The sequence below is a fragment of the Somniosus microcephalus genome, chromosome 16 (genome assembly GCF_052327205.1).
Source record: "Somniosus microcephalus isolate GS21.2 chromosome 16, FLI_Smic_1.0, whole genome shotgun sequence".
Taxonomy (NCBI): Eukaryota; Metazoa; Chordata; class Chondrichthyes; order Squaliformes; family Somniosidae; genus Somniosus; species Somniosus microcephalus.
The window spans coordinates 89,146,819-89,163,095 of record NC_141002.1 but is presented as its reverse complement, the minus strand read 5'-3'; positions in this window follow the sequence as shown (position 1 = coordinate 89,163,095).

Sequence of the window (16,277 nt, the reverse complement as noted above, 5' to 3'; positions counted from 1 at the left end):
GCCTACCACCAACTCCCTATCCACCCTGAGGACCGCCAGTATACCGCCTTCGAGGCGAATGGGCGCCTATACCACTTCCTTAGGGTCCCCTTCGGTGTCACTAATGGGGTCTCGGTCTTCCAAAGGGAGATGGACCAGATGGTTGACCAGAACGAACTGCAGGCTACATTCCCCTACCTAGATAACGTCACTATCTGCGGCCGCGACCAGCAGGAACATGACGTTAATCTAGAGAGATTCCTCCGTACGGCCCAACGGCTGAACCTCACCTACAATAAGGAGAAATGCGTGTTTAACACCACGCGCCTTGCCATCCTCGGCTGCGTAGTGGAGAACGGAATCATCGGCCCCGACCCAGAAAGAATGCGCCCCCTCATGGAGCTACCCCTCCCCCACTGCCCTAAAGCACTTAGGAGAACCCTGGGGCTTTTCGCCTACTATGCCCAATGGGTACCCAATTACGCGGACAAAGCCAGACCCCTCCTGAAAGCCACTTCCTTCCCCCTCACGGAGGAGGCGTGCGCGGCCTTCTCCCTCATTAAGGGAGACATAGCCAAGGCCACGATGCACGCAGTGGACGAGTCCATCCCCTTTCAGGTGGAGAGCGACGCCTCCGACTTCGCCTTAGCCGCCACCCTAAACCAGGAGGGGAGGCCAGTGGCCTTCTTCTCAAGGACCCTACAGGGCCCCGAGATCCGACATTCGTCGGTCGAGAAAGAGGCCCAGGCGATCGTGGAGGCAGTACGGCGCTGGAGGCACTACCTGGCAGGCAAACGATTTACCCTCCTCACCGACCAGCGTTCGGTGGCTTTCATGTTTAATAACAAGCTGAAGGGCAAAATCAAGAATGACAAGATTTTGAGATGGAGAATCGAGCTCTCCACCTACGATTATGAGATCTTGTACCGGCCAGGCAAGCTGAACGAATCCCCTGATGCCCTTTCACGAATGACATGCGCCAGCGCGCATATCGATAGGCTTCAGACCCTCCACGACCAGCTCTGCCACCCCGGAGTCACCAGACTCTACCATTTCATTAAGGCCCGCAACCTGACCTACTCCATCGAGGAGGTCAGGACCATGACCAGGAACTGCCAGACCTGTGCGGAGTGCAAACCGCACTTCTATAGGCCGGACCGAGCAAGCCTGATCAAGGCCACCCGCCCCTTCGAGCGCCTGAGCATCGACTTTAAGGGGCCCCTCCCGTCCTCTGACCGTAATGTGTACTTCCTCAACATCGTTGATGAGTACTCCCGTTTCCCCTTTGCCTTCCCCTGCCCCGACATGACCAGTAGCACGGTCATTAAGTGCCTGAATGCCCTCTTCGCCTTGTTCGGGTTCCCGAACTATATACACAGCGACCGGGGCTCCTCCTTCATGAGCGAGGAACTCCGGCAATTCCTCCTAGAGAGAGGTATTGCAGCAAGCAGGACCACCAGCTACAACCCCAGAGGTAACGGTCAGGTGGAAAGAGAGAACGCGACGGTATGGAAGGCCGTCCTCTTAGCCTTAAAGTCTAAGGGCCTCCCAACCTCCCGCTGGCAAGAAGTCCTCCCGACAGCGCTGCACTCCATCCGGTCATTACTTTGCACGGCCACTAACACCACCCCCCATGAACGAATGTTCGTTTTCCCCAGGAAGTCGACTACGGGAACCACTCTACCAACCTGGCTGACCGCCCCGGGGCCGGTCTGGCTGCGGAAACACGTGAGGACCCATAAAACGGACCCCCTGGTCGAGAGGGTGAACCTCCTGCACGCCAACCCCCAGTACGCCTACGTGGCGTACCCAGACGGGCGGGAGGACACTGTCTCCCTACGAGACCTCGCACCCTCAGCCGATCCGGAAACACCGCCACCACCCCCCCCAACCTCAGTCCAGGTAGACGGCATGCCGGAACCCCACGAGCCCTCGCCGACCACGCAAACACCAGCATCAACACCGGATAAGGCACCAGCACCGGATAAGGCAACACCACCGCTGCGGCGATCGGAGAGGCTTACGAAGCCTCCGGACAGACTGACCTACCAGAATTGGTAGTACACTTCACCCCGCCGGACTTAATTCTAAACAAGGGGTGAATGTGGTAAACCACGTTCACTATCGTTAGCACTGTTCACCACTGTTCGTTATAACTGTATCACTGACCACTATTGTATCACGGTACGAGGTCGCCTCTTGCCACACTGCTATACCTGGGATGACCACTGCCGACTCCGCCTTGGCTCCACCCACCAGGCCAGGTATAAAGGTGAGCGACTGGCTGGTATTCCTCCTGCTTGGATCGGATCACCCACGAGAGTGGGCTGTTATTTAGTCAATAAAAACCTTTAGTCACCTTCGTAACTCTTCGCCTTTTATTGGAGGAATTGATAGGTATATCACATGATAAAACAAAATTTGACACCGAGCCACATAAGGGCAGATGACCAAAAGCTTGGTCAAAGAGGTAGGTTTTAAGAAGCGTCTTAAAGGACTTTGAATGTACTTCGAGTCATTGCCAGTATTCTTAAATATTGGGGATAGAGTTTCCGCTTTGGGCGCAATCGAGGATTACGGCATAAATCGCAGCCAAAATTGCGCCTGTTTTGGAAAGTCCACCCCCCCCACCCCCCCGCCCGAGTTTCCACTAAAACTCATTTACATATCGCCGAACGCAAAATCTGCCATGAACCAGCGCAATCGGGCAGCCTTTTAAAACGGAATAAAAAATAAAATAAAATCTTGCTTTTAAAAATTTTCCTTCATATATTTAAGAGCAGTAACTTGGTAGCGTTTGATTAAAACAGCTGAAAATGGGTTTATCACAAAAAAATAAGCATTTTTAATCACAGTGTCAGTCCAGCACCTGTGAGTAACTTGATTTTTAACTTACTTGAAATTCACTTAAACAGAATGGACAAAACAGTTTTCTGGTTAGATTGGGGTACAGTAGACAGTTTCTTAGTAAATTAAAATAAAAATGACATTCAAAAGCTCTTAAAACCTACGTTTTAGTGTCCTTGTGCCCAAAACCCCCTGAAGGCCCGCAAACGAGCGCAATTAGCGGAAACTCCCAATGGTGATTAATTCACCCTGGGGAGGGGGGGGGAGCGTGGCCAGTTTTGTGGGTAGTGGACTGCTTCCAGCGCAATATTTTTTTTAAACTAGCGCAAAAGCTCGCGGGAACACCAGTTGCGCTGAACGTAATTCGCGCTCAAAATGCCGCGATCTTTTTGCGCTGGTTATGCTGATTTCAGCCAAATTGCGCCAAAAATAAACGACGCAGCTGGGTGGAAACTCCAGGCCCAGATGTGGCACTGATAATTGATCTCATTGGCGAGGATCTGTAGAGGTTGAATGGGTAAAATTAAAGTATCCAGTAGACCCAGACTGTGGTATTCCCCAAAGATCCCAGCGCACCATATGTTTGCGAAACAAACTGACATAAATCGTGCCATTTTTGTAGAAAGGACTTATGAAATATACTGGGCGGCCTGCTGGTGGCGCTGTCCAGGGTGAGTATAAATACTCGGGCACGGGCCCAGCTTGTTCAGGGACATTTTGTAAACAGGAACTAGTGAAGGATAACTGGACTTCCATGTTGTGAAACAGTCGATTAAAGCCTTGTTTAATACTCTGACCAAGTGCCTAGTAGTTTTCTTACATCACAAACATTCCGCGATCTTTTGTGCCGGTTACGCTGATTTCAGTCGAATTGTGCTGAACTGTATAAAACACTAGTTAGGCTGCAGCTGCAGCTAGACCGTGCAGTTCTGGTCACCACATCACAGGAAGGATGTGATTGCACTAGAGGGGGTTGCAGAGGAGATTTGTGAGGATGTTGCCAGGGCTGGGGAATTTTAGCTATGTGGAAAGATTGGATAGGCTGGGGTTGTTTTCTTTGGAATAGAGGAGGCTGAGGGGGGGCCTAACTGAGGTGTATAAAATGATGAGGGGCCTGGATAGAGTGGATAGGAAGGACCTATTTCCCTTAGCAGAAGGGTCAATAACCAGGGGGCATAGATTTAAAGTAATTGGTCGGAGGTTTAGAGGGGATTTGAGGAGAAATTTTTTCACCCAGGAGGTGGTGGGGGTCTGGAACTCACTGCCTGAAAGGATGGTAGAGGCAGAAACCCTCGTCGCATTTAAAAAGTACTTGGATATGCACTTGAAGTGCCGTAACCTGCAGGGTTACGGATCAAGTGCTGGAAAGTGGGATTAGGCTGGATAGCTCCTTGTCGGCCGGCACGGACAAGATGGGCCGAATGGCCTCCTTCTGTGCTGTAAATTTCTATGATTCTATGAATCTATGATGAAACAGAGAGGCAACAAGTGTCATGACTTTCAAATACTTCAGCAATAACTTCAAACCAACTAACAGCTGCTCAGTTGAGACATAAAGCAAAAATGAAACTGTCAACAGCAGCAATTGCTGATCCATAGGCTGTCTGAAAGGATGGTAACACTGCATGTTAGACAAAGATGAGATGACTCAAGATCTTTGTATTGTCAATCCTGCTGAAAACTAAACACCGAAATCAGAGGACTGACAGAAGCTAGAGTCCCTTGAAATTGCATGTGATCCTTTGATCCTGCGCTTAGGGTAGTAAGATCATCTGTTAAACTAAGGCATTCAACAGTGAGTAAAGCTGAAGGAGTTTATACCCAACCAAAATTAGCAATGTACACAGGATGAATGGCAACAACCAGTGTTCAGTAAAGTTCAGGGAATAATACCAAGAGGAAGAGAGCAGAGGTGAAATTGGACCTCGTTACACCAATTTCTCAGGTGGAGAACAGGTGCGACGATGTCCGATTTAGGTGCCAACCTCCCACATCCAAAAAGAGTCAGGTATTCCCAATGCCGTATGGTTCGGGTGCTATATGGGCTCCCTCCTGGCAGCAATGTTCCCATAAATTTTGGGGGGGTTTCCAGACCCTTTAAACTAACGGGCATGCATGCTTTTTCCCCATTGAAAAGCCTGTGAGCCGGCTGCGCGGGAGATCCAGAGGTCCAGAGCTTAAAGGGAACATTGCCTGGCAACCACCTAAAACAAGTGTTAGGCCCCTTTAATGTGCTAATAAGGGGCCTATTTCAGCGACCAAACCAGAAATTGGTTTGCCCTGAATGCAGCAGGCAGCAGGCCCTGAATTCAGGATCACCTGGTCTACATGTGGCCTAACTAGCAGTCCTTAAAGAGCAGGAGTGCTCCTCTCGGCTCCACATTAAAACTGTCATCCACCGCTCTCCCCCGCCTCCCGATTAGACCCAACTGGCCTATCTTGTTAAACCGCCCGCGATCGGCGGGCCACCTCTGAGGCCGCGTTTGGCACTGGCAAGCTTGCCGCCGGTACAGTACTACTGAGGCCGGGGGGGTTGGTGGGGAGGGAGGGTGGTGGGTGGCAATTTGGTGTGCTCCTACCGCTGGCCTCATTAGGCGTGTGCTGCATACGGATCACGCCCCGATTCGGGAAGATGGCAAATGGCCTGTGACTGATGTGGTACAGATATTATATCACTGTATGTCGAGCCCAAGTTAGGTCCACATGGAGCTGCAAGACTAACCACACTACAGGCAATATAACATGTGCTGTTGCCATCTTAGAATTCAAAAAAGAATAATTAAAATACCACCAAATGACAAATGCAGGAGAATTACCTAACCCGAACTGTTGCACGATCTATTGACATTTTGAGCAGAAATTTATGAAGGAAACATTTTTTAAATTCCCATCTGAAGAGTTCCCTCTCCTTTTCTGCTATATGTCAGCCAGGAATAAGCACAGTCATCCATCAGCCCTGATCCATTCTTCTTCTATAATGGGCCATCATTTGCTGTAGCAGGGCATCTAACGGCGTCTGCCATGAGTTGGACTTGTTTCTTGCACGCTTAGGTTTTCAATATTTTTTGCATGGTAAGTTGCTGAAAGTGCGAGCTGATAACAGCGCAGCGAGGGAAACAGGGCACCTGGGACTTGAGTGAACAGACCAAGCAACTGTGTAGCTCCTTAACCAATCAGATTGAAGGATTGAAAATAACCAGCGAAAGGACTGAGAAGGAAGTGTCAATTAAAGTGGATGAACTCAATGCCAAACCAGCTACAGAAAGAGAAATAAAGAAAGGGAAAGAAAAATTGGAATATGAGAGAGAGAAAAGAGACACAAAGGAAAAGTTAAAAATATTTATTTTTTTTAATTAAAATTTTTAAAATCTCCAACAACAATTAAAACCTGAAGGAATGAGATTCCACCCTTGTAGTAGTTCATTTTCAGCGAGGTTGTTTGGCAGTAATTAACACTTACCACCACGTTAAAAGGGCACTTAGATGGGAATGGACAAGGCATAACTTTCGGTGGCGAGTTTAGTTTACCCTGCAAATGCAGCAACTTCACGACATTCGATACCTGTCAATGACGAGGCAGGCAGCGGGATGCTGTTTTCGTGAAGCTCACGGCAGAGCGGAGTGGCGCAGCTCGGACAGCAACCTTTGGATCGCCGCCTTAAACAGTGCAGCTGCCCCTCGCCTGAAGTTGCTGTACCATTTGCGCGCAAATAACGGCGCACGCCATTAACCTCACCGGTGTTTTGACAGCAAATTTCTGCCGCATTGTGTTGAAGTTTCCTAATGCATACTTGAAGGCTTAGAAGGGAAGCCTAGTCATTTATCACTGAAAAATTGTCAGAAGAACTGAAATCTCATATGCATCAGTTGTGGAACATTGCAACAGAGAGCTTGTGTGGCTTACACTTTTCAAAGGTGCAATTTTTTAATCACTTAACAAATTGCCCTTTATTGGTTTGTCAGTTTAAATTTTAATCATGCTGATTTGGAGTCAATGCCCCCCCATTTTCACACTGGATTGTATTTATAACTGCTCTTGTGCCTTGTCACCGCACTGAGGCAATCATCTGAGGTGGCTGCCGTGTAACTCGTCCAGAAACTAATATCGTATGTGTAATTACCACGCGAACAAGTTCAAAAGGCAAAGCGACTTCGGAGGGGGAAAAAACAGCGTCCAACTGCTGATTTGCGGTGAGCAATCAGAAATCAGATATTGATGCTGTTGCACATTTTAAGCATGGGCTCGCTCCCAGAGTGATTAGCTGCCGTGCAGTTGGAAAGTGCAAGTTTGCTGATTGAGTGATTAAACAATGCACTGGCTGCCCTCCCAAGTGAGCAAGAGCGATAATTACACAGACAGCTGAGACAAAAGGATGTCTCTTCCCTCTTGGAGCTCTGTTCGGAATGGAAACATCAAGACATCAGGTGATGTCCTGGTGCCGCAGCGGGACCTTTTGTTCATTACTGCCCCATCACTCTTTTGAGGCTGATAACAGTCCATCCGCAGTAATGAAGTTGCCACCAGCAGACGCAAGAGAAACACATACAAGCAGGTTCACTGCCACCTCTCTTCTAGGAATGCCCACCTTGAAGAAGTTCTGCTCTTCTCTTCGCCGGGATCTCCGTTTGTCTCTTCAACCTTGTTCATCTTCATTGCTTTCAGTTTCTTTCACCCCCCTCCCCCTTTCCCCAGCCCCCACTTGCTTTAAATCTATCCCCTTTTCCTGTTTTTTTTTTCCCAGTTCTGACAAAGGGTCTTCGACCTGGAACGTTAACTCCGTTTCTCTCTCCACGGATGCTGCCCTGGCCTGCTGAGTTTTTCCAGTGTTTTCTGTTGTTATTTCGGATTTCTTCCGTGCTGTAACCATTCTATGACTCTACGATTCTATGATATTCATTAGCAACTGCTTGGAATGCATTTATACTAAAGAATACACTGTGTAACCTTGGCTGTTCCAAAGAGTTACACAAGAGCAACAAATTTCATTTATATAGCACCTTTAACGTAGTAAAACATCCCACGGCACTTCACTGGAGCATAATCACACAAAACTTGACACCGAACCACTTAAGGAGATATTAGGACAGAGAGCTGGGTCAAAGAAGGAGGTTTTCAGGAGCATTTTAAAAGGAGAAGAGAGAGGCAGAGAGGTTTAGGGAGGGAATTCCAGAGCTTAGGACCTAGGTAGCTGAAGGCACGGCCACCAATGGTGGACTGATTAAAATCGGGAATGCTCAAAAGGCCAGAAATGGAGCAGCGCAGAGATCTCAGAGGGTTGTAGGGAGATTGTAAAGTCTGTGGGTTGTACGGTTAATAACGACACAGACTTCAGGAGTAACAAACAAACAGGTCTTTACTATTCGAAGGTCCGGGCGAATCTGCCCCAGTTATCCTGCCACAACACTTATATACTGGTGTGGTCACTGTCGGTATTACAGTATACAGAAGCCAAACAAATAGTGCCACACCTAAAGTAGTTCTCTTAAAGGTGAACGGTTACATTCAATAGTTCCCTTAAAGGTGGACAGGTACATACACTACAATCCTCCCTTTTTAGCTTATTACTTAGAGTCCCCGTTAAACATACATATCTTCAACTTCATATAAAACAATTTACAGATATAATCTCGGTGGGAACAGTTCATAGATTCAGTCTCTGATCTTGACTCGTTCCGAACAGCATCTCTTTGGTGTAGCCGGTTCACATGGCTAGCGTGACTCCTCCATAGCCTTTTTCTTGACGTAACAGCTTGAACTTTCGTCCTGTTGAGCCAGCAGTGCGGACTTTTACAACCAACTGGCTGTCTTGATAATTTCCGGTTTTTCAACTAATTTAGCTCCTTTCGTAGTGTCCCGCCTGAGATGGTAGAAGTGATAATATTTTAGACGGTTATTATCTTCTGCTTCTTCTTTTTCTTTTCTGCCTTTTTGAAACTCTCGGAGCTCCTTTCTCGGCTGCCAGCTGTAGCGCCACCAACTCTCTATGTTCCTTAGACCTTAAGTGCTTCATCCGGAATTCAGCACTTTGGGAGTTTTCATCACAAACTGAGCAGACCAGATCCTCGTAATATTCAGTGTCACTCAACAGGTCATGGTAATACTCGGGTTCGTCCTGAGTTAGGCCAGCGAGAGGGCCTTCTACTTCCTCCTTACCCATCTGGACGTTAGCTGACTGTGGTTCCTTCCCTAGACATCTTTCTTGAAAAGACTTCTTCATGCATTCAATTTCATCCCGCTCTTCCTGGGTTGTCTGCCATTCCTTCACTACTGACCTCATTTGTGAGTTCAATACCTTCCCTTCCATCGGGGATTGCGTTATCAGGCTATTTAATCCTTCTACTGAAGCAGCTGTTTCAACATTCTTCTGTTCACATTTACGTGATTCAACGAACTCTTCATAGAATAAACTGTAATACAAAATCTGTGTTGCCACCTCAGTTATTTCCGTAACTTTTGGGAGCTCCGAATTCCTTCCCTTTGAAGATTGAAGCTCGTGTTCCCATTGTGGAGTCTTGTCTCTCAGCATGTGAAGGAGTTGGCTGACCGTTAACTCTTCCACGGGGACTCTGTGGATCAGAGTCTTCTCCATTTCATCCACCTTTCCCTCCAATGCTTTCACCTTCCTTTCCTCTTGTACTTTGGTTTCAAGCGCTCGAAGAAGTTGCGCCTTGATGCTCCCTAGCTCATGTTCAGGGCCCATTCTTACAGTCTCTGTGTTTCTTACAGTTTCCTTTCCTTCCACTGAAAGGATTCCCAGTTGAATTTGTTCTTCAAGTCGTTGAACCTCGGTCATTGCCGCCTCATATTTGACTTGGGTTTCCTTCAATATTTTTATGAGTTCTTGGACATCTTGTCTTTCATGTTCTGCCATGTCTTTCACCTCTAAATTCTCATCTATGGATGGAACTTCTACCGATGAGTCTGTCTTGGCCTTGAGCTCATCAAGAATTTCCTGCAGCCTTTGGACTTCTTGCTCATGTTCAACCTTTAGTTGTTCATATGCTTCTACTGAAACTAGCTTTTCGGAGGTTGCCGAGTTAATCCCCTCCAGAATTGTAGCCTGGGCCTGTTCATACTGTTCTTTCAACTTCTCACACTCTGCTTGTAAGGAGTCGTAGAGAAGAACTGGAATAAAATCCTGGCTTCCTGAAGATTCCTCTTCATTTGCTTCTTTCGCAATTTCCTGTTGGAGTTCAGCCAAGGCTGCTATGCTATCTGCCTCTTGAAGTCTCACTGCCATCAAATCTTCTTTATTCTTGCAGTCTATCTCAGCCATTTTCCGTTTACTTTCATTTAACTGAGTGAGTAGACCCTTATTCTGGGCTGAGAGATATTGCACCTTCTCATGTAGACCATAGCACTCCTTCTCTGCTCGACATAGCTGGTTACTGCTGATTTGGTTCTGTGTTTCAAGTTCCAACATCCTTTGCTTAGCTTCTTTTAGTTTCGCCCCTATAAGCTCCTCTTGCAACATGGCCACATTATTCACATCAGGTAAAGAAGCGTTTCTCTTTTCCATGTCCAAGATTTTTTTCTGCATCTCTTTAAGTGCACACTGCGATTCAGCTTCTCTTAACCTTGCCTGCACTAGCTCCGTCTCCAATTGCAGAACAAAATCCTCAGTGTAGCGTGGTTTGCCTTTATGCTGTATCTCTAGATCATGCAAATATTTTAACTCCTGAACATCATAAGGGAGATGTGATCGGTAATTGGTCACGATGGCTCTATGGTCGCTCTCTGCTTGAGCCAGCAGGTTCTGTTGTCTTTCCAGACTCTCCCATTCGGTGTCATAGAACTTTTTCATTGTTTTCATCTCTTGTACGAGACGGTAACTTAATTGTTCTAATTGTTGTCGTACTTTGAAATAACGTTGAGTTCGAGCCCGGTGTTCCTCCGTAATGCATATGTCTGTAACTTGAACAGACTCAGAATTCTCTGTCTTTATGCACGCCATCGTTTTTCCAACCTTAGTCAGTGAGTTCATGTTAACCTTGTTTTTCATACGTGGGCTGGACTTATCGTCTTCCGGCTCAGAGTCTGAGCTGCTTGTCTGCACCGAGTCCTCACTCGTCATTGCTTGTAGGTAGTGCCATTCCATGTCTATTTTCTTGATCCACTCTCGTCCTAGAAGTGGTGGTCCTCCCTCAGGTAGTACGTACAAGTTCATTCTTGGGTGTACTTTACCCCTATCTCTCACCTTGACTCTTATTTTTCCCATGGGGTATACTTTATGCCCCGTGTATGTCTGTAATATGAACTTGGTATCTCTTAAGGGTATGTGTGGGAATAGCCGGTGGTAATCCCTTCGATTTATGACTGATACAGCTGATCCAGTGTCCAACTCCATTTTCACTTGGACTCCAGCTATTTTTAGCATGACCCAGATAGTTTGTAGGTCAGCTTCCTTACTCACATGGTGGATACTCAGACTACCCAGCTCCTGGCCGTTTGGATCTGAGTCTGGATTCTGTTCGTCTGAACTCTTCTCAGCCCCCTTGTATACCTTGTTGTACTTTTCTTGTGATGGCTTCCTTTGGTTGTTGGTCTTCTTCCCTGACCGGCATACCTTAGCGATGTGACCCAGTTTGCCACATTTCCTACATTCTTGGTTCTTAAACCAGCATTGATTCTGGTCGTGTGTTGTCTTCCCACAACGATAGCATTTTGTTGTACTCGAGGTAATTTGGTCCACCCAGAGTGCCGCCGCCTTTAGTTGCATTTCCGCCGTTCCTTTCGCTGCGGCTTCATGTGATGCGGCTATAAGGACAGCCCTGTCAAGTGTAAGGTCGTTCTCTTCGAGTAGGCGCTTTTGCGTCCCTTCCTTGGACAATTCGCTTACGAACTTGTCTCGCAGTGCCTCTGTCAGATTCCCTCCGAACTGGCAGTATTTCGCTAGCCTACGCAGTTCGACCAAGTATTCTGCGTTGCTTTCGTCTTTCCGTTGCGTTCTTGCATAGAATTTGAATTGTTCAGCCAACATCAACGGTGTGGGGTTCAAGTGGTCCTTCAGAACAGCCACAATATCATCGAAAGACTGATCCGCCGGTTTAGCTGGTGCTAGTAAATCCTTCAAGAGCCCGTATGTCTTTGCGCCCATCGAGTTTAACAATGTTATCGCCTTGTCGTCTTCCTCTATTTTGTTGGCTTCACAATAGATCTCGATGCGTTCCACGTACGTGGCCCAGTCTTCTATCTCAGAATTAAAATCGTTAATATTCCCTCGCTTAGGCATCTTCCTTTCCTTGGAGCAGCACAGTATTTCTTTAAGTATTATTTATTATCTGTTTATTTCTAAAATGGCGGTTTTCCCGTGAAAATGGCGGTTTCCCGCTCTTCCCTTCTCTCTCTCTCTCTCTCTCTGCCCACTTCAATGGCAGTTAAGATGGTGGTTTTTCCCGCGAAAATGGCGGTTCCCCACTCTTCCTTTCTCTCCCCGCCCACTTCAATGGCGGTTTCCTGCCTCTGTCGTCTTCTCCACCTAATGGCGGCTTTCCGCGTTTCTTCCTGGTGGAAGGGGTATGCTTTCCCCACAGCGGACAGGTTCAGCCGCTGGGCTGGCTCTCGCACAGCTCCCCTTACTCGGCTCTGTCTTTTCCTCCCGCCCGCACGGCTCTACCGGCGCTGGGTACACCCCGTTAACGGAGGACAGTTCAGCCGCTGGACTGGCTCTCGCGCAGTCTCTCTCTCCGTACCCGGCTCTGTCGCTCTCTCCCCCGCACGTTCGGTTCTACCGGCTCTGGGTACCCCGTTGGTGGAGAACAGTTCAGCCGCTGGACTGGCTCTCGCACAGTCTCTCTCCCCTTGCTCGGCTCTGTCTCTCTCTCCCACCCGCACGGTTCCTGTTCGCCTCCCAGCCCTCTCGCAGACCGGTGTTTCCCTCCCCGGCTGCAGCTGGGTTTCTCTTCCCGCGCCTACTCCCAGTCTCAGCGCTTCGTGGCTGCGGTCGCTGCCCAGCTTTTCCCGCCGATCGAGGTCCGACTGTCTCACGACGCCGTTGGACCCGACTTTCTGACCGGCTCCGTTCCCCCTTGACCGTGGTCGAGTGCACAGCCCTTATCCTCCGGATATTCTCTACACCTTCCCCTACTCACAGTCTCCGTGGCCGCCTTGTTTCCAGCTGATCGGCTCACTCCGCACCGTGGTAGAAGGGTAGTCAGTGCCTGTTGCAGATGGAAGCTTTTATTGCTAAAGTCTTCCTCCTTCCTCCTGCTGCAGCCTCATGTTTTCTTTCAGCAGCACGACGAGGGCGGTTGCCTCTCTTCGACGCTCTTCGTTGCTTTGGTAGTCTTGCTGCAGGGTACGATCGGACTCGTCGCCACTGTAAAGTCTGTGGGTTGTACGGTTAATAACGACACAGACTTCAGGAGTAACAAACAAACAGGTCTTTACTATTCGAAGGTCAGGGCGAATCTGCCCCAGTTATCCTGCCACAACACTTATATACTGGTGTGGTCACTGTCGGTATTACAGTATACAGAAGCCAAACAAATAGTGCCACACCTAAAGTAGTTCTCTTAAAGGTGAACGGTTACATTCAATAGTTCCCTTAAAGGTAGACGGGTACATACACTACAGAGATTACAGAGATAAGGAGGGGCGAGGCCATGGAAGGATTTGAAAACAAGGATGAGAATTTTATAATCAAGGCAATGTCGAACCGGGAGCCAATGTAGTTCAGTGAGCACAGGGGTGATGCCCTCCTGTATGCTTCAGAGACATGGACCATGTACAGCAGGCACCTCAAAGCACTGGAGAGGTATCACCAACTCCGCAAGATCCTGCAAATCCATTGGCAGGATAGGCGCACCAACATCAGTGTTCTCGCTCAGGCCAACATCCCCAGCATCGAAGCTTTGACCACGCTCGATCAACTCCGATGGACGGGACACATCGTCTGCATGCCCGACACGAGACTTCCAAAACAAGTGCTCTACTTGGAGCTCCGACACAGCAAGAGAGTCCATGGTGGGCAGCGGAAATGCTTCAAGGACACCCTCAAAGCCTCCTTGAAAAAGTGCAACATCCCCACTGACACCTGGGAATTCTGGCCCAAGACCTCACAAAGTGGAGGAGAAGCATCCGGGAAGGTGCCAAACACCTCGAGTCTCTTCACTGGGAGCAAGCGGAAGCCAAGCGTAAACAGCGGAAGGAGCGCACGTCAACCCAAGCACTCCACCCACCCGCCCCTTCAACCACCGTCTGCCCCACCTGTGACAGAGACTGTAGGTCCCGCATTGGACTCATCAGTCACCTGAGAACTCATCTTTAGTGTGGAAGCAAGTCATCCTCGGTTCCGAGGGACTGCCTAAGAAGAAAAGAAGATGGGTGAACAGGACTTGGTGCGAGTTTTGGATGTGCTCAAGTTTACACAGACTAAAAAACGCTTAGGACATGATAACATTTCACTTCTGAAGTCTTATTCAGATATACCCTAGGAGAAAAGAGAGAAGTGAGCAAAACATAACCCGAGGGGAGAAGGAGGTAAGTGAAGGATGCAAATGATTTGATGTGAAATGATATGAGTTAATTAGGATGAATGACGAGGTACTTAAAGGGATTATGGGCTGGAAGAGGTAGCAATAGAAACATAGAAGATAGGAGCAGGAGTAGGCCATTTGGCCCCTTGAGCCTGCTCCGCCATTTAATGAGATCATGGCTGATCATCCAAATTCAGTACCCTGTCCCTGCTTTCTCCCCATATCCCTTGATCCCTTTAGCCTAAAGAAATATATCTAACTCCTTCTTGAATATATTTAATGAATTGGCCTCTACTGCCTTCTGTGGTAGAGAATTCCACAGGTTCACCACTCTCTGGGTGAAGAAATTCCTCCTCATCTCTGTCTTAAATGGCTTACCCCTTATCTTTAGACTGTGACCCCTGGTTCTGGACTCCCCGCCATCGGGAACATCCTTCCTGCATCTAGTCTGTCTAGTCCTGTTAGAATTTTATAAGTTTCAATGAGATCCCCTCTCATTCTTCTAAACTCCTGCGAATATAAGCCCAATTGACCCAATCTCTCCTCATACGTCAATCCTGCCATCCCAGGTATCAGTCTGGTGAATCTTCACTGCACTCCCTCCATGGCAAGAACATCCTTCCTCAGATAAGGTGAACAAAACTGCACACAATACTCAAGGTGTGGTCTCACCAAGGCCCGGTACAACTGCGGCAAGGCACCCTTGCTCCTGTACTCGAATCCTCCACAGAAGGCCAACATACCATTGCCTTCGTAACCGGCTGCTGCACCTGCATACTTACCTTCAACGACTGGTGCACAAGGGCACCCAGGTCTCGTTGCACTTCCCCTTCTCCCAATCTATTGCTGTTCAGATAATAATCTGCCATCCTGTTTTTGCCACCAAAGTGGATAACCTCACATTTATCCACATTATACTGCATCTGCCATGCATCTGCCCAATCACCCAACCTGTCCAAATCATACTGGAGCTTCTCAGCATCCTCCTCACAGCACACACGCCCACCCAGCTTTGTGTCGTCTGCCAGCTTGGAGATATTACATCTACTTCCCTCGTCTAGATCATTAATATATATTGTGAATAGCTGGGGTCCTAGCACCGATCCCTACGTTACCCCACTAGTCACTGCCTGCCACTCGGAAAAAGACCTGTTTATTCCAACTCTTTGCTTCCTGTCTGCCAACCAGTTCTCTATCCAAGATAGTACCTTACCCCCAATCCCATGTGCTTTAACTTTACATGCTAATCTCTTATGCGGGACCTTATCGAAAGCCTTCTGAAAGTCCAAATACAACACATCCACTGGTTCTTCCTTATCTATTCTACCAGTTACATCCTCAAAAAATTCCAGTAGATTAGTTAAACACGATTTACCTTTTGTAAATCCATGTTGACTTTGTCCGATCCTGTCAGTGTTTTCCAAGTGCTCTGCTATTACATCTTTTATAACGGACTCTAGCATTTTCCCCACTACCGATGCCAGGCTTACCGGTCTATAATTCCCCGTTTTCTCTCTACCACCTTTTTTGAATAGTGGGGTTACATTAGCATAGTGGGATTACATTAGAGATGACAGAGGGTGTGACAGTGAACATAAAGGTGGAGGAGGTAGTAAAAAGCATGAATAGAATGGCCTGGCAGCCTAATCAAAAATTTCTGGTGCGAAATAGGTGTCGGGTTCGTCTACTACTTCTCCATTATTTTGTTGAATTTAAATTAAAAGGGAACCAAAATGCTTCAAAATACCTGCACTTGGATGTGTGTATGTTTTTATGATTCATTTTATTTAAAGTTTAAGTTTAGAACACCAGTAAAGAAAGACTTGCATTTATATAGCGCCTTTCGTGACCACTGGATGTCTCAAAGCACTTTACAGCCAATGAAGTACTTTTGGAGTGTAGTCACTGTTGTAATTAAACAGTAGCTAAGCAGTGTACCACCGGGGTACAGTGAAATCCACTTTGTAAGGTGC